Source organism: Arachis stenosperma, chromosome 3 (genome assembly GCF_014773155.1).
Source record: "Arachis stenosperma cultivar V10309 chromosome 3, arast.V10309.gnm1.PFL2, whole genome shotgun sequence".
NCBI classification, from domain to species: Eukaryota; Viridiplantae; Streptophyta; class Magnoliopsida; order Fabales; family Fabaceae; genus Arachis; species Arachis stenosperma.
This window is the reverse complement of record NC_080379.1, coordinates 152,150,570-152,177,942: the sequence shown is the minus strand read 5'-3', so window position 1 is coordinate 152,177,942 and position 27,373 is coordinate 152,150,570. Positions and strand designations below refer to the sequence as shown.

General features: G+C 34.3%; 2 pseudogenes; one reads left to right on the top strand and one right to left on the bottom strand.

The window, feature by feature from the left end:
• Positions 1-390: 390 nt before the first annotated feature.
• LOC130968082 (NADP-dependent malic enzyme-like) lies at positions 391-5,603 on the bottom strand (annotated as a pseudogene).
• Positions 5,604-16,063: 10,460 nt separating this feature from the next.
• On the top strand, positions 16,064-20,266 carry LOC130967765 (uncharacterized; annotated as a pseudogene).
• Positions 20,267-27,373: the final 7,107 nt, after the last annotated feature.

Here is a 27,373-nt window from a genome sequence, read left to right as displayed (position 1 = left end):
TCAGCCTATCGCCATGCTTTTTCTTTTGCTACGCTTTTTAAAAATGGCCACAAGTTAAAGCGTGGCCGTATGTGGGAGATAAAAGCGTGGCCATATGGGAGGTATGGCCACGCTTTTGAAGTGTAGCGATAGAGAGAGATATGGCCACACTTTCAAAGCGTGGCAATAGCGAGATATGACCACACTTTTAAAGCGTGGCCATAGCCAGAGATATGGCCATGCTTTAAAAGCGTGGCAATAGCCTTATAAAATTTTTTAAAAAATTCCTTTTTCTGATTTTTACCTTCATCGATACAAAATATAAATTTTTCAATTCTTTTTTATTACCAAACTTATAAATATAGTATGCAATTTTTATTACAAGACAAATCAAATACAAAATAAATCTCGAATTTGCATAGGAAAGTGATTGTCCTGTTTACAATTTGAAAGAAATAGCAAACTTCTCTCGCAACTGCTTGAAGAATTTAAGTTCCTATGGCGATGCCTTGTACAACAATCTATCTTAGCAATAAAATGAATCTGTTCCTAACAAGTATCTCATAACTGTAAAACCGCGGAGAGCACACTACTAATATGTTCTGCTTGGTTTAGTTCATGAAGCCGCCACAAGCTTTGGTCTGAATCATAGTTTGTAGCCTTTGAAACTAAACTAAACAAAACATGATATAATATGGTTCAAAAATCTCAACGGTAGTTTCTGTAGCCTAGGCTGTACATGCAACTTTCTGCATATTTGACAAGATCCTTAGGTTGAGGTAGATGAGAAGCAAGACCTGTTTTACCAAACACAGCACAAAAGATATAAGTATTGAAAAAAAAAATAGAGCAAAGTTGTCTGAAACTCAAAACATTTCATGAAACTAACCAAGTTCATATGCCTTGCTGCCACGTTAGCAGCAATATGTGCTGATATCTTTCTGATATTTGAGAATGGAGGGTAAATCAGTCCTTTATCATAGTTCTCCTGTGACACTTGTGTAGCCACAGCTTCAGCTGTTGCATAAGAAGAAATCGTTAGTGAGTTCTTGGTTCTACCTTCTTGGAATTTAGATTGAATTGATTTTAGTATATTTAATCTCTCTTAGTTTGAATGAACTCACAGGCTGCCAAGAGCATCTCATCGCGGACGCGGATTGCACTGGAGATGATCAAACCCAAGCCAAAACCAGGGAATATGTAAGCATTGTTGGCCTGAACAGCAATGCAGGAAGCGCAAAAAAATAAAATGAAAAAATAAATATATAAAGGTCAGCCACTGAGATGTTTATATTGAATAACAAAATGTGTAGGTAGCAAAGGTCAAATGAAACCTGTCCAGGAACAAAGACTTTTCCTTCATATTCAACAGGATCAAATGGGCTACCACTAGCAACGATTGCTTGACCCTGCAAACTAAATTAAGATAAACAACATTAACATATAATGATGTGTGTAATCTATTCCGAATTTCTGAGGCCAATTATATAAACAGTTAGTTACCTTGCTCCATGTATAAGCTTCTTCAGCAGTGCACTCAGATTGAGATGTTGGATTGGAGAGAGCAAGAATGAGCGGTCTCTACAAAAATCATACACTATTAGAGATATAATCATGTACATATCAGGAAGAATAACTAAGGAATTCTCGCAACTAAAAGTGAACATATACAAAATTTAGCAGATTTTCAGTTATTCCATTGCCTCCACAAGCAAATACCAGGTCACTTAATATCACTTATATCCAAGGAAACAAAAAAGAAAAATTAAGAAAATAAGCCAATTTATGTAATTAAAGTAAGCTAGATACATAAACTTGATTGCCTTGACTAATAAGGAAAAAAACAACACAGTTCACAGGAACTGAACTGAAATGTGAACCAAAACAAGAGAAGAGAGAAATCAACAATTGAGATTAAAGTGAACAACATACAATTACAATTCTTATCATAAAAAATAAATAGCCAAAGAAATATTGTAAATTTCAGTGCAGGGAAGTTGTTTCTTGTCATAATCTTTGCATCATGCGCATAACTCTGCATGTAAAAGTAAACTCCCAAAGCTTGTCATTATATTCAGCACAGAATACAATGATAGATAAATAAAAGATCTTACAGATCTAATGCTCATATAATAATTACTTCAATCTAATGACTGTTGTATTTCTTTTTTTTATTTCCCTTTCTATCTAACATCAAAATTAAAAGAAATATATTGCAAATAAAGTGATTTTGAACCTAGTAGTTGATAAAGTCAAGAACTTGCGTACATCAGTAAAAGTGTAAAACACATAATTGAATTACATGCATCAAAATTAAATCCGAAAACCAACAATTTCAAACAATAAACTAAAAATCCACGAAGCAAAGAAGCGAATACCTCCAAAGATACGAACCCCATCGCCAACTGTTAATCTCCTTTAATCTCTTTCAACCACTACCATCAAAATCAAAAGCAGTCATCAACACACACATCAGACCAAATTAAAGCAACACTAATTCCAAATAATTATAATAATTAAATAAAAAATCTCATACCGCTAGCAGAAGTGAAAGACAACCTCCTCTTTGCAGCAGGAAACTTAACCACATCAGTAGCCACCTTCTGTTTCTTGGACCAGCCAGAACATTCTGGAATACATTGGCTTCAGCATATTTGGATGTTTGTTTTAAATTTTGCACTGAGTTCATAAAAAACTAAATCAATCTTGATATTGCACCAATTGTTGGTCTTCATACATGTTTGGTTGATTAAGAGTGAGGCACATTTACATGACAGGAATATATGCCTTACTTTCTTTTGAAATGAATGTACAAACATGGCTTATGGAATAGCATTTGTTCCACAAATTAATGGAAAAAAAGCAGAATAGAAGAGTAGATTTTCTGTTTAGATTCTCTCAACACTTCTAAGAACAGTAAAGCTGAAAAACTCAATAGCTACTTTTCACATATATGATCATGATAATATATATTTGTTATTATTGTTTCACATTTTCAACAAACCATAGAAAAATGGTACATAGAAGTCAAAAACTTTATCAAGAACCAAAAATGTAGACATAGTATATATATGATTGGTTCATCATTTTCTCATTCTTGGAGTAAAATCTCAGTACCAAGTAGAAGAAGAACTTGTAAAGAACACCCCAAGCTAGTAGGGTCAAGATATCATACCTGGTGAGTACATGAATTATGGGCTGGGTATCGGATCATCACGTCCACCGTGGAAGCAAGCAGCTGCACAGTCATTAATTAAAATCGCACACATACACACATTATTTACTAATTAACTAACTAGAATCACCACTTCATGCCTTTTCTCTCTTACCTGCGCAGTATATAAACCTAAGACCTGTTTCACCCCCCAATATGAATAACCATAAAACTATTTAACAGAAATAAAATCATAACAAAAATAGAAAATCAAGAAGTTTAGGGGAAAGAAAACCTAAACCAAATATCAGAATAGAAGAACCAGAAATAATTTTTCTAGAAGAAAATCATGCTCAATAAATTTCTGTTCAATCCAAAACAGTAAGTTAAGAATTGCACACCCCATGTCAGAAAGTACTAAAAGATGTAAAAGACAATGCAAGTCAAAATCTTATGGTAGTCTAATGTTATACTGGTCTTAAAAGGACAGAAAAACCAACCATCTTGTGAAGTTATATTGATAACTCTTCAGAATATTATTCACTAAGTTATACTAGCACATTTAAAACTTCCAGCGAAAGCGAAATCAGTTATACCTCACCAATGGTTAGAGACTGCATTCTGCTCTTGGGGTCAACTCCCTGGCCAACCCAGACAAAGATTTCAGAGTGACAATCCAAGATGAATATATCTTCTGTCATCAGATCATCCTGGGAAAAATTGTATATCTCTTTCACCTGCAAACATCCCTTCAGATTAATGCATTGTAGCAGGTACAAATTGATCAAACTTTTTGCCAGCATTTTATATTGAGAGTTAGTCTTAAAAGGAAGAATAGATGGTCAAAACTCAAGAAGGGGTATCATATCCAAACTTCAAATATAGATATTTTATATTGACCAGGTTAGCCATAATTTGTTTCTATTTAGCCAATATAAAATAAAGTTTGGTAATTATATGAGTTTAATTAACACCAGTGTCTAGCTAAAATATATCACAGGACATATAATCAAGTGAACAAGCATATGGACTGCCAATGCAATAACTTGATGAAAACCCAAGAATGCATCTTTCACACTCGATCAACAGTATGTCATCCCTGTTCTGTAACTATTCACTGCTGATTAAGCCGATGTTTTTAATTATCAAGGATTTATTTTGTTTCCTATTGTACCAGTTTGAGTACCAGCTTGATTTTCCATCTTGAATAATGAATTAATGATTACTTATATCAATACAGATAAGTCAGTGTAGGTACCTTTAAGTCTCCTCCTGGATGTTGGTCAATCAGGCAGCCCAAGAAATCATTATAAACAAGTTATCCATTTGCCTTCAAGAAGAGAGGGATCTGGGGGCGAACATAAATCTTTTCTATCAAACAAGAAAATAGTCCTTACCTTTTTGAGAAGTAGTTTAGAAAAATCAGAAAAAATGAAGAACCAGAGCAGGGGCAACCTTCCATGTAGCCATTAACAAAGGATAGTTCCTAAAATATGATATCTAGTTAGCCATCAAGATAGCAATTTCGCTAACAGAGAGAGGTGACAACAATGAACGGACAACCAAAAAACAATACACAACAACTGAATTTCTACCTTTCTATTCTACTATTATTCTTTTTTCATCACTCATTGCCACTTATATAGAAACTAACTTCTAGATTCTAACACCAGTTAATAAGGCAAATTTTAAAGAGAAGAAAAACTGAAAAAGAAAATACCATGGGGTGATTAATCCAATAACACCAATGGATTCTTTGAGAACATAACTCTTGAAAGTTTCCATGGGAAGAGAAACGGGTGCCTTTAGCTTAGCGTCGAGGTTCTTGGCAAGGTCAGCGTAAAACTCGAAGCAACCAGCAACATCATCCTAACATAAAATCAAGCGTGAATCAGAGAATTACAGTAACAATCAGAGAGAATCATCTGAAATTGAAGCAGAATTGAAGTACCATGTCCCAGGCAGCTTCATCGAGTGGTTTTCCGCAATCAAGGGATTCAAGCTTAGCGAGGCGATCCTTTCTCTCGACGACCTTGGCAGCGATGGCGCGGAGATAGCGGGCTCGGTGAACGCCGGAAGCAGAAGGCCAGTCGTTGGCTTTGTTGCGGTTGAGTGCTCTTCTAGCGGCGGCGACGGCACAGTCAAACGTGCATTGACTGTGCAAAGCAAGCGAACCTCTTGGTGTTAGGGTTTTGCCATTGCAATGCAGCTGTATGACAACGCCATATGCATGCAGTGAGGACTTCGAAGGTAGTGGAAGATTGAGCAAGATGACGAGGGTGGAGGACAGAGAATGGCGGCGCGGAGGAAGGAAAGGCGACCTCCGTTGGCTGACCGACACCGTGAGTAGTGAACGCAGGGAGACGATGGAGGGAGCGCCAGCAGAGACGGGTTAAGGGAGACGATGGAGGGAGCGCCGGCAGAGGAGAGAGTGCAAGTGTCGACGATGAGTAACAGAGTTGGGGATGAGTAACAGAGTCTGAGTGTTAGGGTTTCAAAGTATTAGTGTAAGTGTCAGGGGAGAAGATCAAAAACTTTTCGCCACGTTTAAAAAGTGTCTCTGTTTCTCTCTATGGCCACGCTTTTGAAGCGTGGCGAAAAAAAGGTGGCCAAATCTCTAATCAATTGTCACCTTCATAAAAGCGTGGCCATAGATCCTTTTCCCCACGCTTTTTAAGCGTAGCGAAAAAACGTGGACAAATCTCTAATCAATCGCCACCCTAATAAAAGCGTGGCCATTGACCACTTTTGGCCACGCTTTTAAAGCGTGGCAAGAAAAAAAGCGTGGCCATAGGCCTATTTTTTTAGTGAAACCCTAAACCCTACACCCCCAAACCCAAAACCCTAAACCCTAAAACCCTAAACCCTAAACCTTAAAACCCTAAACCCTAAAATCATAAACCCTAAACCCCAAACCCCAAACCCTAAATCCTAAACCCTAAAACCCTAAATCCTAAACCTTAAACCCTAAACCCTAAAAACTAAACAAAACACTAATTTCTAACATAAACAACAGTATCTGAAAAATATAAAAAAAAAATTGAATTTTAGACCCAAAAAATTGAATTTTACACCCAAATAATTTCAATATACACCCAAACTTCTATCCTCTGATGCTGGATCCCTAAACCCCTAAATCCTAAACACTAAACCCTTAAACCCTAAACCCCTAAACCCTAAACCCTAAAAACCTAAACCATAAACCCTAAACCCTAAACCCTAAACTTTAAACCATAAAAACTAAAGAAAACAATAATTTCTAACATAAACAGCAGCTTCTGAAAAATATATCTCGGTAAAATGTCAAACACAAGAGAATTAAGAAATACACCCAAAAAAACTGAGCGTTACACCAATATCTTGTAACTATACACCCAAAAAACTATCCCCTGCTGCTGGTTTCCTGAACTGATAATTCATATTGGCTGGAATTTTCACTGATGCAGCATCAAAAAGGTTTAACTGAAAATAATAAACTCACATATTAGCAAAACTATTAACAAGAAAATTAAACTGAATCACCACCTATATAAAGAACATCACTTTCACCTCGTTTAGAGCTTTCGTTTTCTTCTTCTTTGAGGCATTTGCAATCTGTTTGTCCAACTTTGAACCTAGCCTAATTTTTGGACGTCCTCTTGTTCGAACCCCTGGAGGGCTTTGAAGCTCGTTAACGAATTCCAAGCTGGCATCTTCATGAAATAACGAACATGTCCCCTTCCTTTTGGCTTTCAATTCTTCCATCTCAACCATGACGTTATCGTAGGCACGGTGCAGAATTGCAGTAAGCTCCTCGGATTCTAACGTAAATTCGCAAATATTTTGCGAACGAAACACCAATTCATCAAACCTCTTGCTTCTTGGCTCCAACAGTGACTCGTCGTGGCTGCTCTTAATGTGTGTGTGTTACCTCTTTACGTTCTTGCTCCATCGTTCCAATATATATCTCGGTGACACTTGGGTTACTCGTTCAAAGCTTAACACACTTAGGGCGTGGCAGCACAATATCCCTCTTGACTCGAATAATAAGCACTGGCATTTCACTTGGGCTGCTACTGAGTCGTAAGTAACCACAAACTTGTTGAATATTGAGCTGGAAACTTTCTCCAACTTTGTATACTGAATAGCCTAGAGCAGAGTTTGTTAATCTTGTAATGCAATTCGCCTTCCCTCTGAATTGTGCTTGGACTTCCCTAAATTTTTGGTGAGTGTACACATGTTGAAACTGAGCTTCAATGAAGGATTTTGTTGCACACGGTATGACGGTGTGAAAATCTGCAGCATCGGATTCTCTCTCTCTTTGCTCCCTGCTTCCGAGGCAATTATCGTATTGTTTGACAAATTGGATAAGTGAGCTTTTTCGAGTAATGAACTTGTTAAAAAATGAATGCATGATCTCGCTCCTTTGGGTGCTTCTCATCCCGGCCCAAAAAGTGGTGATCCAGATAAATTGGAACCCATATATGACGGTCTTCGTAAAGATCTGCATAATATACCCAAATCAGACTATATTACACCCAAAAATATGCAATTTACACCTCTGCTGCAGAATTTAAACATCATTACCTGAAAGTCACTTGTTGTCCACAAGACCATACTTCAGCAGAAAATCCTTCCAATTCCTATCAAATGAGTCTTTGCTATGAGAGTTCCAAACAACTTGGCTCATTTCTTATTTGATTTCTATGTGTCCCTTGTAGCCGTTTAATTTGCTTGGAATCTTTTTTGTGATGTGCCAATTACATCAACGGTGAATTGTTGTAGGCATACAAGCCTCTATAGCCCTTTTCATTGACGCGCATTGATCGGTGAGAATCCCTTTCGGAGCATTTTCTCCCATGCAACGAAGCCAACATTAAAATAACCATTTGAATGATTCAATATCTTCGTTTTTCATTAAAGCGCTGATAAACCACTATTTTATGGTTTATCTTGTGCTAATTTGGTTGGTTTTTATCAACCCTTTACTCACTTATTCATATGATTTGCATGATTTTACAATCCCTTTCCAATTTTATTCTATAGTTGAAAACTTGCTTCCCAAACCTCTAAATTATATATTTTTAATTCCCTTTATACCATTCGATGTCGTGATCTGTGCGTTAAGTATTTTCAGGCTTTATAGGGCAGGAATGGCTCAGAGGGTGGAGAGGAAGCTTGCAAAAATGGAAGGAACGCAAGGAAACAAAGGAGCTGACCAGCGAGGAGCAACGCGGGTGCGCACTTGGTGCACACGCGCACATTAGTGCATTCGCATATCGACGCGCACGCGCACCTGGCGCGTACACGCAACAGGCAAAGAGGACAATCGACGCGCGCGCACCTGGCGCGCACGTGTGACATGCGCAACGTACAGCAGTTGCAGAAAAATGCTGGGGGCGATTTCGGGCCGAGTTTGGACCGATTTTCCGGCCCATAAACACAGACTAGAGCCAGGGGACAAGCAGAGACTCAACACACATTCTCATTACGCATAGTTTTTGAATCGGAGAGAGAATTCTATTACTTCCTCTAGGTTTTCTTCACATTCATAGTCTTTGGAGTTTTATTGCTTTTGCTTTTGGATGTTGAGAAGAGTCATTACTTCCATTGAAGCTTCATTATTCTAGTTTGTTTCCCTATTCCTTTACTCTTTTATTGCCCATTAACCCTGTTTGGATAAGTATGCTTGGGGATTTTGGGACTTATTAATGCAAAGAACCAATTTTACTTTTAATTAATTCTCAGTTATTGTTTATCATGTTTTCCTTCTATTCCCTTTTTAATTCTGTGAAAGTTATATTCATGTTAATGGAGTAGTTTCCTAACTTGATTTGGAGTTGATTAAAAGGAGAACCTTGAGTTGAAATACTCAAGTGTTAATTTTAATTGGGAGTTATTGGCTGACTCTCTAGTCTCTGACTCTAATCCTTTCTTAGGAAAGGATTAGGACATGAGCGATAAGGTTAGTTGGTTAGTTACTTGACTTTCCCTTATTATATAAGGGATGACCAAGTAGAACAACAACCTTTTATTATTACAGTTGGAAAAATTCAATAAGGATAGAACTTCCAATTAACCTCCTCCCGGTCAAGGCTTTTATTCAAATTATATAAATTCTCTCGTTGATTTCCGTTTCTTAAATTTACTATTATTTACTTTTCTGTTTCTCACACTCAAAAATTTCTCGGAAAACTTCTGATTAATAAAATAGCACTCGTTTGTCAACTCGTTGGGAGACGACCTGGGACTCATACTCCCAGTATTTTTATTCTAAAATTGTGACAACCCTTTTTAAATTGATAAGCGGATTTAGTCGGTTAAGAACTGTACTTGCAACGCTGTTTTCTCTATAAATTCTTAATCGGCCAATTTCTGCCACGTCAAGCGCATCCAAGAAGTGTTGACTGACTGTGGTGATTCACCCTGACAAAAGAACCACAAACCAAATTATACATGAAACAAATTACGAGAAAACATAATTAAAATCATTATATACACCCAAATAATGATTTTATACACCCAAATAATGATTTTATACACCCAAAAACATCCAATATACACCTCTGCAGCAGATTCATAAAACAACACACAAAACAGAATTAAAATCATTATATACACCCAAATAATGATTTTATACACTGGTGCACGAAATTGTGATCATCAATGGCGCCATCAACATGGTACGCTCAATTGCAATATCAACTCTATCACAACTTCGCACAACTAACCAGCAAGTGCACTGGGTCGTCCAAGTAATAAACCTTACGCGAGTAAGGGTCGATCCCACAGAGATTGTTGGTATGAAGCAAGCTATGGTCACCTTGTAAATCTCAGTCAAGAAGATTCAAATGGTTATGGATGATATGTGAATAAAATATAAAATAAAGATAGAGATACTTATGTAATTCATTGGTGAGAATTTCAGATAAGCGTATGGAGATGCTTTGTCCCTTCCGTCTCTCTGCTTTCCTACTGTCTTCATCCAATCCTTCTTACTCCTTTCCATGGCAAGCTGTATGTAGGGTTTCACTGTTGTCAATGGCTACCTCCCATCCTCTCAGTGAAAATGTTCAACGCGCTCTGTCACAGCACGGCTATTCAGCTGTCGGTTCTCGATCATGTCGGAATAGAATCCATTGATTCTTTTGCGTCTGTCACTAACGCCCCACAATCGCGAGTTTGAAGCTCGTCACAGTCATTCAATCCTTGAATCCTACTCAGAATACCACAGACAAGGTTTAGACCTTCCGGATTCTCAAGAATGCCGCCATCAATTCTAGCTTATACCACGAAGATTCTGATTAAGGAATCTAAGAGATAAACATTCAAGCCTTGTTTGCTTGTAAAACGGGAGTGGTTGTCAGGCACGCGTTCATAAGTGAGAATGATGATGAGCGTCACATAATCATCAAATTCATCATGTTCTTGGGTGAGAAAGAATATCTTAGAACAAGAATAAGCTGAATTGAATAGAAGAACAATAGTAATTGCATTAATACTCGAGGTACAGCAGAGCTCCACACCTTAATCTATGGTGTGTAGAAACTCCACCGTTGAAAATACATAAGAACAAGGTTTTGACATGGCCATGAGGCCAGCCCCATGATCTAAGATAGCATAAGACTACTCAAAGATAGCTACCAAGATGAGAATACAATAGTAAAAGGTCCTATATGTAGAGAACTAGTAGCTTAGGGTTTACAAAGATGAGTAAATGACATAAAAATCCACTTCCGGGCCCACTTGGTGTGTGCTTGGGCTGAGCATTGAAGCTTTCATGTGTAGAGACTTTTCTTGGAGTTAAACGCCAGCTTTTGTGCCAGTTTGGGCGTTTAACTCCCATTCTTGTGCCAGTTTCGGCGTTTTACGCCAGAATTCTTGAGCTGACTTGGAACGCCTGTTTGGGCCATCAAATCTCGGGCAAAGTATGAACTATTATACATTGCTGGAAATCCCAGGATGTCTACTTTCCAACTCAGTTGAGAGCGCACCAATTGGGCTTCTGTAACTCCAGAAAATCCACTTCGAGTGCAGGGAGGTCAGAATCCAACAGCATCTACAGTCCTTTTCAGCCTCTGAATCAGATTTTTGCTCAGGTCCCTCAATTTCAGCCAGAAAATACCTGAAATCACAGAAAAATACACAAACTCATAGTAAAGTCCAGAAAAGTGAATTTTAACTAAAAACTAATAAAAATATAATAAAAACTAACTAAAACAAACTAAAAACATACTAAAAACAATGCCAAAAAGCGTATAAATTATCCGCTCATCATACACCCAAAAACATCAAATATACACCTCTGCAGCAGATTCATAAAACAACATTAATTTAGCATCATAAACAAGAACAACATATTACCTGTTTGTATTGTAGGTGGTGTCGATGAAATATCATCTCTGAAATACTGAAAGGCACCTCTGCTCGTTGTGTCGGCCCAAAAAGCAAGCTTAATCAACTGATCGTCCTCGAGTTCGAGTTCGAAAAAGAAATTCTGATTATTCTCTTTCATTCTTAATAAGTATTTCCCGAATTCTTTTACATCCTCTTGTTCCGAAACATTCCGCACTTCTCTCGTGATGTAATTCCTCACGTATTTTTTGATAAAATTTAACTCGCAGTGACTCCTGGCTGCCGCAACGAATGATTGGTAAGTTTTACTTGGTCTGATACCAACTTTCTCGTTATTCTCTATTGTACAACGGACGGACATGCTTAGTTTCCTATGCTGTTTGAGCATCTCTGCTTGAGCTGGACAGCAAGGATGTGAATGATGCAACACGACCTTTGAAATGATCCAAGCACCAACATCCTTCAATGTGTGTATATAAATTCTTGTAGGACAATTTAAACCAGCTGTGGGATTTGTCTTCTCGGTCGGAGATATTTTAGATTTCCATTTTTCCTCTTTGCTACATGTAATCAATTGATTCTTAATTTCGTTTTCCTTCTTTTTTGTGCTCTGAACTCTTGTAGAAAAACCTGCAGCTAGGGGTGGCAAACGGGCGTAAACCAGTCGAGCTGGCCCGCGTAACCCACCAAAAAAGGCGGGCCGGGCTGGAAAATTGGGACCACCAAATAGCAAAAGTCCACCTAACCCACACCACTTAAACCACGGGCTTTGGCAGAATTTGGTGGGGAGGGGCGGGCTTCCCTGCTGGGCTTAGTGTTTTTTTATTGAGGGGGTAATTTTACAATTTTTTGGCCAAAACCTAACTTCCCCCAACCTAACTTACAAGAGTATGAAGATAAAAATTGAGTGGTTTGGATTATGTTTATGTTACGTTGGAGACAATATTTATAATTATGTTTTAAATTATGTTTATTTTGTTTTGGAGAGAATATTTATACTTATGTTTTGGATGAAAACTTAGTTTATAATTATGTTTATTAAATATTTATAATTACAAAGATTTTAATGTTTATGAATATAAAAATATAATTTTTTATGCCTTTAGAAATTATAAATTTATTAATATGATTGTGAAATTATATATATTATTTAGTAGTTAATAGTAAAAAACAAAGAGGAGCTTTGGCGGTTTTAGCCCGCCAGCCCACAGTTAGGCGGGGCGGGTGGGATTCTAGGATCGTCTCACTACGCGGGGCGGGGCGGGCCAACCCGCCAAAGGCATCTGGCGGGGCGGGGCGGGCTCCCCGCTTGCCAACCCTACCTGCAGTCTTCGCATAGTCCTTGTAAAATATTGCAGCATCTTCAAGGGTGTTAAAAGTCATTCCAACCTTGGGAACAAACTGTTCATCAGCAACACAAAGGGGCTGCAAAATACACCATGTTAAAAACAAGGATATACTATAGAGTTTCTGCACGTCATAAAAAAATAACAATTCAACTAAAATACACCCAAATATTCCTTATCTACACCCGAATGACAACAACTCAACTAAAATAATAAAAAAAGGCATAAAGTGTAAATACACCCAAACTTCTCTAAAATACACCCAAATAATTCTGATCTACACCCGAACGTCTGGTATAAAATGCATAAAATTAATCAAAACTAGTACATTAGATTCAATTCACAGTCAATGTTCATTCATTAATTTCACAGTTAACGTTCACGCATTATTCAGCTAGACAATTATAAACGACTAACTGCATCAAATTCAGATTCAATAATTAACTGAAACTAAATCACACCTCAGGAACTTCATTCGATTCAAATTCAAAATCCACTTTGTCCTAGTTTAGCTGACAATCTGAAGTTGAATCATCCATTATCTTCAAAACGATTTCAAAGCTTGATTTCAAAAACCATGAAAATCGAGAAAAACGAAGCAAGAAAACAAAGAGAAAAACGCACGTAAATGACGATGGAGAAACCAGTGAGAAACACATGTAAAGAACGAATGAAAAGGTAAAGAGGAATGCACGAACGAGATCGAACAAAAAATGTAAGAAATTCGAAAAAGGAAACAAAATTTTTTGAAAAAAGAAATTATATATTCGCACGTTAATTGATTTAAAAGTCTGTTAAGGAGCGCGTGAAACACACATACCACAAAATGTGCGTTTGAGAGTAAAGAACTTGTAAAATTTGTAAGCTTTAATCGCTTGTATCCAGAAATTATTCGTGAAAAAGTACATGTACGATGAAATCATTAAAAAAGAAAAAAGGATGCAGAGTGCATTTATAAGAAACAATAATAACATAAATTATTGATTGCTCTAATTATCTAGCATGATCATTTCTTCATCATAAGCGGTGGAATTATTTTTGGTTAATTAATTAATAATAGCGAAGATCTTTGGAGCTAAAATCTCATGCATACTACCTGAACCCCCTTTCAAACAATAGATGATATTGTTCTTTTCATGATTGTTGCATTGCATATATATTGAGGTTCATTGTTACTTGACCATGAAAGAATCTAGAATGATATATAGTGAAATATATATCTCATATATAACTTTTCAAAAATGGAATTAGTTAAAGAGTGCTCTAAGAGTATTGATTAAAAAATTAAAATAATATTTTTTTACTCTTTTAATGTATTATTGGCGTATATAATTCATTGAGAACTTAAAATTTATTATTTCTATTTCAATTTTCTATTTATAATATCTTTAAAAAGTTATTATTATTTAATTATGATATAATTTTTAAGAATACGAGTTTGTTTTGCTGTTATTTTTGATGTGTTATTAAATCACTCTTCCATCTTAATCCATTACAATAATAAAAAAGTCTTACAAACTTGTAAATTTTTAATAAAATATATAAATTTAGTTATAATTTTAGCATATATATTTAGTTTTATTTTTATAATTTTTTAACCAAAAAAATACATAACACAACATTCTTTATCTTGGCGTATTCTTTATATATTTTTAAGTTTTATTATAGTATTAAAGTCATGATATCCTCCTTAAAGAGAATATATAAACTATCATCTCTTCAATGAGAAATCACCATACTTCTTTTTACTGATAAAAATAATTTCGTTCTTGTTACTGATTTAATTTGATATTTTCTCACCTCAACAAATAATCCATTCTTTTCATCTCATTCTTCCCAGTCCAATGAACCCAAAATTATCGCCGTTGGAGCTGTAACATGCCGCCATGCGCCTCCTCCTTCTCGCAGTTCCGTCTGCGCTTCTCTCCGACAGTTCTGCCTGCACTCTCACAGCACTGCGCTTCTTTTCACCAATTCTGTCTGCACTCTTACAGCAGTTTCATCTGTACTTCTTTCTTGCAATTTCATCTGTATTCTTATTGTACTCTACGCGTCCTCTGAAGATCACTCTCACTGCGCTCTAGACGCCTCGGTTCTTTCCGACAGTTCTGTCTGTACTCTTACAGCAGTTCTATCGACGTTTTTTTCCAGCGGTTTCATCTGCATTCTTACTGTGCTTTACACGCCCTCTGAAAACCACTCTTGTCGCGCTTTACGTGCCCTCTGAAGATCACTCTTACTGTGCTCTAGGCGCCTCTGCTTTTTCGGCAGTTCCGTCTGCACTCTTACAGCAATTCCATCTGCGCTTCTTTCCAGCGGTTTCGTCTGCATTCTTACCGTGCTTTACTCACCCTATGAAGATCACTCTTACCGCACTCTACGTGCCCTCTGAAGATCATTCTTACCGCGTTTTACACACCCTCTGAATATCACTCATTACAAGAAAAAGCGTATTTATCGACGCAAAAAATCGACGACTATCTCTCCCGTCGATATTTTTTTACGGCTAGCTGTCGATATTTTTTAAAAAAAATAAATAAAAATAAAATAATAAAATTGACGGCCTGTTCGTCAATTTTTTTATGATGCATTAAATCCTTATTAACTATCGTCATATTGTCGACGAACCGGAGGCGAAAATACTTTTATTTTAAAATCGACGGATTTGGCGTCTATTTTTATATTTAAAATATCGACAACCTTTTCGTCGATAAATTTAAACAGTTCAGATTTAATGTATAAAATAGACGCTATAGGTGTAACTTTTTTCAAATTAAAATCGACATAAATGGTGTCGATTTTATATAATAATATCGACGGCAAAGTTGTCGATTTTAGTAACAATTTAAAATTCTCAAACTCATATTATAGACAGAAACAGTATCGATCTCACTACAAGAAATTATTAAAAATAAAATATTAAAATTGACGATAATGTTGTCTATTATTTTAGCAACTTTTAACATCTTCCTTCTATAATCACATTGCCGACAAGAGAATGGGAGATAATTATTTTTCTTTAAAATCGACGAATATGTTATCTATTTTAATAATTATAATATCGACAATTTTTGTCGTCGATAAATTTTAACAATGAAGATCTTCTTTTACAATAGGATGGACGCTATAAGTTTATTATATAAAATTGACGGTTAATATGTTGATTTTTGTTTTAACTAAAATCAATGAAGTTGGCGTCGATTTTTATCAACAAAAAATCATGCGCGCGTTTATTACCCACGTCCTTCGTTTCAATCAATTTCCCAAACATTAACCCCAAACCTCCGGAGACTCAAAGTTCAGAGTGAAGCTACTGCTGCTTCTTCTTCTCCAACGCTTGAGAGTAGAGACCAAAGACGGAGTCACCGTCATGAAGAGAGGCAGAGAGCAGATCAGTAGAGCTTCTTCTTCTCCGACGATTGAAAAAACCCGCCGTCCTCCGTCGGAGAGCAGAGCTTCTTCTTCTTCTTCTCCTCCTCCGCCGCCGCGCCATCCTGTTCATGTAAGTCCCTCTCAATCTCTCTGATTATTATACTTATTTTTGCAGTTGCTGTATCTACTATTTTCATAATGAAATTTTGAATTTACGTTTGTTAATAACAATCGCATCACTGAAACCTAGTTAGCATAATCAATTCATCACATTTCATCAATTGCTTCGTATCTCTGTGCCGTTGTTGCTGTTGCCTTCAATTGACCGTGCTCAATCAAAATCAGTTACTCTCTCTCTTTCTTTCGTTCTTCAATTGCTTCTTTTCATCAATAAAAAATTTGCTCAGCATTTGTAGATGATTCACTACTTTTCTCAATGATATAGGTCTTCAATTCAAAGATTGATGAAGGAAGAAAGGCATTGTGGGTGTTATCACTACTTTTGTTCATTTTTTCTGTGTTATCCTGCAATTTTGTATTCTTTCTTCATGACTGACATGGATTTATAGGATTCTTCTCTATTTTCGGTGTTAGTTCTCTAATTTTTATTAAGTTAGATTCAATAATCAACTATATGTAACCTCATTTTATGCTGAAGAAATCTGTAAAGAACTTCAATGTCTTGCAACGCTTTTTCATGAAGAGCTTAGAAATGATCATTTAGTTATTCTATTTTTCTTAGGGAAGAATCATCTCTTGCAGTCTGAGATTAATCAATATGATGCCAATTTTCAAGGAGTGAAATACGGTATCTATGGTGCCAATTGCCCTGGGTGGATAATAAGCATGGAGGTTCATTTTCATTTCTTCACTTTTACATTTTGTTTCGTCATCCTCTCAATGTTTCTTGTTGACTAAGTGCAACATAACTACAGGCCTGTAATGCTCATGGACTTTATTGTGTTCCTTTGTATGATACATTAGGTGAATCCTTAACTTCTTTAGCATGACTAATCATTTAAAAGATCCTTTTAAGTTTGAATTCATTGTCCCAAGTTTAAAGAACACAGAATCTCGTTGATAATGGATATACTATATAAGAAGCCTTAGTGTTTATAACTTTTGTTCCTAGATTCTTTTTATACCAAGAATATCTTCTATATTAGTATTTTAATCATTATTTTTCAAAGTTTGACTTTTATTAGCATTCATATGTATGTGTATGCTCAGGTGCTGAAGCAGTGGAGTTTATTATATGCCATGCAGAGATCTCAATCGCTTTTGTAGAAGAAAAGAAGATACCCGAGGTTCTTCTCTACTAAAATTATTTGTTACATCAGTGTTTTCTTACAAAGCATGATTTTTTATTAAATGTGATCAATCCTTTTCATATATTTATTTCTAAAACTTCTCAACTATTGAAGACATTTCCAAATGCATCGAAGTTTCTCAAGAGTAAGTTTTCACTGATTCTCTACACAGGTTTCCTAAAATGTCTCTGTATTATAAAGAAGCAATCACATTTATTTCTTTTTTGTAGCACTTGTGGCTGGTTTTGAGGTATGCAATTCTCAATTTGGAAGTTATTCAAGCAGCAATCTCTTTGGCCAAACAGGAAGGTCTTCTTGTTTCTTTGGATTTGGCAAGTTTTGAGGTACTAACCACCACAATTTGTTTTTCTTATTCTTTTATTATTCTCTTCTATGAAAAAATTAATGAAGCTAACTGTTTTCTAATACTTCTTTTCTTTGACAATAAATTACCCTGGCATAAATGTTATAACGAATTCGGGGGAGTAATAAAATTGATCGCATTTTGTGGTTCTCTATGATTTTCTTTAAAACCATTACTTTCCTTTATATTCCTATGCTATTTATGATAGCATTACATTATCAAATTAGTGATGATGATTAAATTAATATGTTGTTAATTACTGTAGGCAGGTGCTCTGGTTCATGTCCATACAGATGGAACTGTTTTAGTTACCCATGAGGGTGTAGAAATGGGGCAAGGTTTGCATACAAAAGTTGCTCAGATTGCTACATCAGCCTTCAACATCCTCCTAAGTTCTGTGTTCATATCAGATACAAGTACTGACAAGGTAATAAGTTAACTCTATTAGAGGGTTTAACTAATTTCAGAGGATAGCAACTACAGTCCTGGCAAATTTGTGTAGATTTTTTTGCAACCTTTCTGTTGATAAACATGTTAAATATAATATCCTGAGGTTCTTTTCTTGGTTCATTTGGATTATTCTTTCTTGTGTCTAGAAGTATTGTTTCTGATTCAACTCATGCTTGCTACAAAATCAGGTTCCTAATTCTTCTCCAACAGCAGAAGCTGCCGTTCTGATATGTATGGAGCAGCGGTTTTAGATGCATGTGAGCAAATAAAGGTACGCATGGAACCTGTTGCTTCACGGAACAACTTCAACTCATTTGCTGAGGTACAGATTTTGCTTCAGCATGATTCATTCAGAATAAAGGACTAAGCACATTGATTAACTGCATTTATGGAAATTTTATTTTTTGTTAATGGCATAGCATGAGTGCTTATGGATGAGAGAGTAGAAGGAGATCATGATAGACATTGCTGGAAAATAACATATAAAGGAGAGTACAGGTAGTTTGTCTTGTTATAGATTTCAGGACTTACGTTTCAGTTGTCATGCTAATACTGACCAAATAGTATTTCTAGTGGTGATATTAGATGCGAAGGGACTGTCTTTATGTTTTATGGCTGGATAAAATCTAGTAGTCTTTAGATGCGAAGGGACTGTCTTTACACGGGAATATTTTGTAGTCTTTCTTTGGAGATTTATTTAAATACAGTTTCCTTCATGTTTCCTGCATACAGATATAGGGGGATAAGTTTTTTTTATATAATATAGAATTTAGCTAAGCTGAATCATACTGTAGTTTCCTTTTAGATTGAGTCAGAGTGCAGTTTTTATTCTTCCAATATACTGCCTCACCTAACAGTGGGGTACTAATTAGGCTATGTGTGATTATTTTTTCTTTGTTCAGAAAAAAGCAGATTCTTGTATATGATCTTCAAAAGTCTCAATTTTAACTGAAACTTCACTATACAATCTACGTGCTATATTGTTTACATTATCATGGTGATACTTGGAGTGAGCATGCAGTTGTGCCTATATTTTTGGATGCCATAGATTATGGCATTTGCTTCTTTTGTAAAACAATCCTATACTTACTTCTATGTTATTTTATTGTATGGCATGTTCATGTTGCTGCACAAAATCAGCAACGCATTCCATTTGGAGTTGGTATGGCATCAGATCCCATGGCTTTGCGTAGAGGAGCAAAACAGCTTGCTATGGAAGATGTTTGCTATTATCAATGGCCTCTGCCTGGACTGGATCAGGTTCTGTATATATTCATGGCATTCCTTCAATATTTTGTTTCTCACAATTATATAGGGAGTGGAACTAACCCACTTCATTGCCCAATTTGCAGTTTGGGCTATTTGGTATCTGCGATGGGGCTGCTAAATCCGCAAGCAAGTTAGTGTTTAAATTTTTGTGGAGGCCAATTTTATATCCTGATCCATGGTTCTTGCTCTTCTTAGTATATGAAATATTACTAATTTTTCTCAAATTTTCTTTTTCAGACTTTTTCCTGAGATAATTGCTAATATATTATTGGATTCATAAAAAAGGGAGCGGATTATCACTTCATGATGCTTCAGAAATTCTAAGAGATGCATTTTCTCAAACAGAAGCATGCTTGAATCATTACTGAAGTATTATGTGCTCCACTGTGATCTTGGATAATCCTTAACCAGATAAATTTTTTTTATATGCTAATGCTGGAAAATAACATACAAATTGCAAAATTAATCTCTTATATCAATAAGCATTTTGTGGTATAGATTGAAGCCACCATCAGGGTCTGCTGTGCCTATTGCAGAGTACATTCCAGGTCAGGAATCAGGAGTTAGGGTCAAATTGATGTCCTATATCCTATATGTTAGCATGATTTTTTTTTTGGTAATTTTTTATTAACCTTTTTACTTTAGAGGAATTTGATCCTTCAACTATAATAGTTAATTTTTGTAATAATGATTCTTTTAAAGTTTTGTAGTTTAATATATTAGTGCTTTCGTTAAGAATTAAATTGACTAAAAAAAGGGTTATTGTGAAAATTTATCTCGTCTTAAGTCATAGTTAGATGATTATTTATTATTTTAATAAGTTTTTAAATTCATTATCTAATATTTAGTATAAATTTTGTTTTTATATTTAAAAGTTTATTTGTCTTGTTATCTAATATTCTATATAAATTTTATTTCTATATTTAAAAGTTTATTTGTATTAATTGTTTACTATTTTTCAAATAGAAAAAATAATTAAAAAATATAGCTATTAAAATCGACGGTAACGTCGCTTTTTAAATTTAAAATAGACAAAAAATATAGACAAAGAATTTGTCGATATTTAAATAATTAAATCGACGGGCAGTTATGTCGATTTTATTGAATCAAATATCGAGAGTAACAACGTCGATTTTATATAATAATATCGACGACAATGCTGTCAATTTTATTGAATCAAATATCGACAAAAAAGACGTCGATTTTATATAATAATATTATCGACGGCAATGTTGTCGATTTTATTCGAATTTTGAAAAAACGACAAGCTTAATAGCGACCACCTCCACCGTCCATTTTGCCATCGATTTTTAATATTATCGACGGCTTAGCCGTCGATTTTGCCGTCGATTTTAACGATGTTTCTTGTAGTGACTCTTACTGCGATCTACACGCTCTTTGAAGATCACTCTTACTGTGCTCTACGCACTCTCTCAAGATCGCTGCTTGTTTTCTCTCCCTCAAGCACACCATCTCCTTCTATGATTTTGCTGACGGCACTGCACTGCATACATCTTCCTCAACCATTTTATCAAAACTTTTTCAAATTGTGGATTATTGACGTCTTCCATCCACCAGTTTGTAAGAGCCTATTAAACCATCATCATTTTTTTCTATAAACAAAATTTGTTGTGCTTATCTTTTTTTAAGTTTGTTATACTTAATTTTTTTAATAGAATTACTTAGAAAATTTAATTGTTTTAGCTATTTTAAAATTTATAATCAATTTAATATAAATGGATAACATTGTTATTTATATTAAACACAATAAATTTTTTATTTTTTTTATTCTTTCACCGTTTTATTACGTATTACCCAGCTGTTAGCTAAAAAGTTTCCTACATATTGAAAATTTTATATTCTTAAATGTTGTTTATTATTATATCTAACACAGAATAAAGGAGGTTATATGTCAAAAAGAAATCCACTACACATGAAAAGAAAAATGTGTGCGCACATTTTTTTGGGGCAGAAGGATATTTTGTGGCGTATCGAAATTGGAAAATTAGGTTTATGAATTAGACTATTAATGAGATTTTTTTTTGGAAAACTTTCATGAAAAGGAAAGTTTTCGATGATTGACAAGTAACTCCACATGCGTATGTTTAAATAAATATTAGAAGTTCGTATAAGAACATTAGAAGTTCGTCACAAAAATGTTACTACATCTAATCTTCACTTAATTAAGTAGTTACTAAAATTGCCCTATATAAGAGTGGTTCTTAGATTCTCTTGGAACTAATCTCTCACAGTGCACCATTAATTTCTTTTGCCTAACTAATAATGTGGGTTAATTATGTTTTCTTTTAATAAAAAAAATTAAATATGACCCAGAAAAATAATAAAATGGTCAGTTTTACACATAATTAATCCAAGTTATTAAAACTAGACTCTTCACTCTCTTCAAAATCATCTGCCTCTCCTTCCCTAATCTCATGTCATCGTTTTCCTGGGTTTTGATCTTAGCTAGTGTGCAGTACTCTGTCAATCATCAGCAACCGAATCAGCAAAACCATCATTATACTATTCAAGTCAAAGATAATTAAAGTATAACTACAACAAAATATTTTCATATGTATAACTACGGTAAAAAAATATTTTCATATGTATAAAGACGATAGATGAGATCGTAATTGTTAAATTTGTCTATATCTGAAGTATAAATAGTGAGAATGTTATGAGGCAAAGGTATCTGAAATGGTTTATGGTGAGTAAATTTGGACCACTATGTGAATTGATCCAAATAGAAAATTGATATGGGTATACTTATTACTTAATGGAAATTGCGTAGGCCAAAATTTTAGACAGAAAAGTAAAGAAAGTGATCAAATATCTAGTAGCACTTGTCCATTCCCTCCAGGGTTTGGGCCTTGCCATATCTATAATGAAGTGGAGGATGAATTGGAGTCTGATAAAGTGGTACTACAATTTGGGTTGATGGGCAGTGAACTCACTCGTTTGCTTAAGTAAGTGTCAGGATTCGAATCCTGCTTTGTGCATACAACAATCTGTTGGTAAGTGGAGCTCAGATTCGCGACGAATTAGTTCTTATCATGTTGAGCTAGGGGATGGTGTCGGTTACTAAGATTTCGCTGCAGGAAGCTAAATTGCTTAACTAAAAGGAGGTGTCAGTGTTTAAGTAAAGGAGTTGGAGGCTTAATATGAGGATCATGGTGCTGCTGTGCATGTTGCTATTATATCCATTAGAACTTAAGTATGATGAACAAGGTCATGCTTCTATGTTTAAATAATGTATTTTGCTTTCTTGTTTTGGTTGTAACTATTATTCTCCCTCCTTGGTTTAGATCTGGTGAGTGAACTATTAAAAAAAAATCTTTACATATATAAAAACATCTTCAAATACTTTAAATTTAGAAAACTAAGAAATATTTGCTTACCAATAATTAATAAAGTATTAGGCATGTACAAGATAACATACACTAAAGCATGTAAGCATCCTTGATTTACTATATGAATAGCGTCTGCGACATTGAAAGGTACAACATTTTTTGTTGCATTCTTTCAACTTGGGCTCATTGTGTGCATGGCTCATCCAGCATTGTTCTCTACATTCATGCTCCGTTTTCCAAGGACCAACAACTACGTTGCCAGGGAATTCGGCAATGGTGGAATAAGTAACCATTGTTCCAATTATTAATATTGCAAATGTATAAGATACACTCTTCTTAGCCATATATAAATCACTCTTCTTAACCATTATATAGGATTAATTGATTTTATTAAAAAGTATTACTGTTTGCAATATATACGTGTGTGTGTGTGATTTTAGAAGTATGATATTTGAAAAAAAAAAAAAGTGTGATATTTGTGTCCCCCCCTTTATGCTAAGAGTCGTAAATCATCCACATAAACAAAACAAAAACTTTTCAATATAACAAAATGTTGTTTTGACTTTTGAATATATAATTCACATTATTGTAATTCGTAGTCATTGGCCTCTTTCTCTCTCTCCTTGCAATCATATGTTTAAGATAGGCCTGATTTTATTAGTTCATGCCCTCTCTTTACAAATATAAAAATAAAATTATGCTAAGTAACTAATTAAGGAACTAGGCAAACACTTAACTATTAGTTGAGCTATAAACAAGCCAATAATAAAAAAAAAAGAAATCCACACCCAAACTAATCCATCTTTATTGGTGCACTTTCGCTCTCTCACTCAGTTAAAAAAAAAATAACTGAAACTCTCTCCCTTCCCTTCCCTTCCCTTTCACATGTCTTCTCCCCATGGCAAAATTCTCTTCTCAGCTTCCTCCATCCCCGTAAGTTTCTTCGGGTGAAGCAACAGCATCTCGATTCTCTTCACCTACTCTCCAGGCCTAAATCATCGATACGTCTAGTTGAAGTAATGTACACATTTTTTTAAAATATTTTTTATTATATATAATTAATTTTTTCTTTTAAATATTTTTAACATTTGAACCTAAATTTTTTTATTTAAATTAGGAAAAGTATAGGAACTAAGTGTCTAACCAACCAAAAAGTGAACAACTCAATTAATTATAATTATTAATAATTAATTTTAAACTGGTAAAATAAACCTAATTAAAGCTTATAAAAATCTTTATCTTCTCTTCCACATTAACCTACCCACCTCTAAAAATCTCTACAAAAATTTGTGTCCACTCAATTCCAATCCAAATGCTATCTCATTCATTTGCTGCACAACTTGGAAACAAACGTTGACAAGCGTGCACACAGCGGGATTATTGAGCAAGATAGAAGCCATGTGGTACATTGTCCCAGCAAGAACCTGAAGAATCTTCATCATAACGGCGTCCTCAGACACCGGATCAGTTTTCTCGAGTCGACAACCTGTGATGGCGGTAACAATGGCCTCCATGACTTCTCTAACACTGGGAGTCCTTTCATCGAACACCTCGATCTTGAGGATCTTGAGGATGGAAGAGAGGGCGACGGCTGGGGAAAGGAAAGAACGAAGGAGAGGAATTCTTAAAAAATTATGAAATTCTTTAAAAAATAAAGATATTCATATTTGCAATACAAAAACATTAAAAGATATATAAAAGAACATCCATTTAGTATGAAAAAGAAATATTCTCATACTTAATAGAAGATCCATGTATATTAACTTATTTATCTCTTCACCCTCCTTCTCTTTCCAAATACCTAAAACATGATAAATAAAAAAATAGATTCAGAACCATCCAATTTATAAAGAAAAGAAACATCCTAATGCCTAACATAAGCACCATCTACATAGAGATTTTAGATTCACCCAGAGGCATTTGGCTGATTTTTGACTGATACCTTCTTGGTACCTTAACATTGTTGTTTAAATTATAAGTAACTTGTTATAAATATATTTATTATGAATGTCCTAAATTATAACTATAATTTAAATTTCAAGTAGATAGAATCAGTTATAAATATAACATACCTGAGTCAACTAGGAGTTAGACCCTTAGTTATAAATAATTTACTTGTGATGTTCTATATACATACAACATCAATTATTAATAAAATCATCTCTTATTTTCTTTATTCTTTTTCATCTTCCTTCTCTTTTCAAACTCTAATATTTATTTTTATAATACGTTATCAACACAAAATTTTATTCTAAGACTAAATAATTATCTTCTTTTTATATCCACTTTATCCTTCTCATTTTCTTTTTCTACACCACAATAATAACCCTCACAACATATTACTTTCCTCTTCCTTATTCTTAAACTTCGTTCATTGTTAATTTTTTTTACACTTTCACGTTTCTTTTGTATATGTCACACATAAACTATTTTATATCCATATAACATTGCATCAAATTTTTTTATTATGCCTGACATGCTTTGCTTTATTATATACATATCATTGTACGTACTTATTATATGAAGTATATCCTGAACTGCTGAACATATTACTTTATGCATTCTTTTATAGTAATTTTTACGAAGAATCCGTATGCTTTACTTCTTAATCCATGACACACGTATGCTATTTTTTTTTTCTTCGATCGTCTTTCATTTTTTTTTTATTTTAGTTTGTTACTTCTCTTCCCTCCCTATTTTTTCTCTTATTTCTTACATTATTATTGTTATTTAAATTTTTTTAATATTATTTAATATTAATATCATTTTTCCAAATAAATGATAATTAATCATATAAATAATTATTCTCCAAAATAAATAATAATTAATTATAAATATAATCATTTTCTAAAGTGAATAATAATTAATCATATAAATAATTATTTTTCAAAGTGAATGATAAACAATTTTAAAAAAAATATATATTAAAAATATTATTTTTTAAGTGAAGATATAATACCTGTAGTACTAGTATCACAATTTTATTTACATTCTTAACAATAAATGTATAACTTTAGTAATTTATTTTTATTATCTTAAAAAGAATAATATATTTTATCAATTTTCTGAAATGAAATAAATTGATTTATTTTTCTTCTCTTACTTATCTTTCTTTCTTTTTATATGAATTATTAATATCATTATTCTTCTTAACTAATTACTTTCTTTTATTTATTTTTGTTAATAGATCTATCATATTAAATTTGCAAATGCTTGAATTTGTTACTCTTGATTTAACGGCCAAAATTATTTAGAATGGGCACTTGATGCTAATTCATTTGGTATCCAAAAAATTTGAGGAGCTATAAAAAAAGAACTAGAATCCTCAAGCGAAAATAAGGTTAAGACACTTATTTTTCTACGTCATCACCTTCATGAGGAGTTGAAAGTAGAATACTTAACTCTTAAAAATCTATAAGAATTATAGGCAAATTTAAAAGAAATGTATGAACACAAAAAAAAAATTGTATTATTACCTAAAGCTCGTTATGAGTGGATATATTTAAGGCTGCAAGATTTTAAGACAGTATGTGAATACAATTTTGTACTTTTCAAAATAAGTTTTCAATTGAAATTGTGTGGCCAAGAAGTCACTAATGAGGACTTAATGGAAAATTTTTTTTTCATATTCTACGCTTCTAACGTGCTGTTACCACAATAATATCATGAAAATGATTTTAAAAGGTATTCTGGCCGTATAAGTTGTTTTTTATTGGCAAAACAAAATAATGTTATTAATAAAAAAATCATGAAGTCCGTCCAACTGGCTCGACCACTTTTCCCGAAGTGAATGCAGCATCTCGTGAACATAAAAGAGACCATGGTCAGAATAACGGTTGAAACCATGGTTGTAGTCGTGGTCGTAGACATGGACGTGGCAAATGGAACAATAGGATTCATACTCAACCAAAAGTGGAATAAACATGAGAAGCGTGCTTCGATCCATAATGTAAAAATTTTGTGCTATCGATGTAGATTTAAAGGTCATTGGTTGCATATATGTTGTACCCCTGAATATTTTGTCAAGCTATATCAAGAATCTATCAAAAGGAAAGGACAAAAACAATAGGCCAATTTGACTATACAAAAAGGTAAAGTTGAAGCTAATGGTGTTGAAACGGAATTGAAATACATCGATGTTATATTTGCAGACCTTGATGACATCCTTGACATTAGCAATTGATGCATGAGCATCTTTTCTATCTTTTCTTATAAATTCGACGTGGATTTGTTGAGTTTTTATGAGATGTTGGTGTTTTAGACCATCATGAATGCTACTTTGAGTTGAATTACTATTTTGTTGACTACAGGTAAAATTTGGGTGAATTTGATAGAGTTCGTGTAGAAGAAAAGCAAGAAAAATGGTTGTTGTTAAGCTGACGCTACCCGGCGTTTAGCGCCATAAGCCTCAAAATTCATACCAGCATTCTGTGAAGATGGCACTA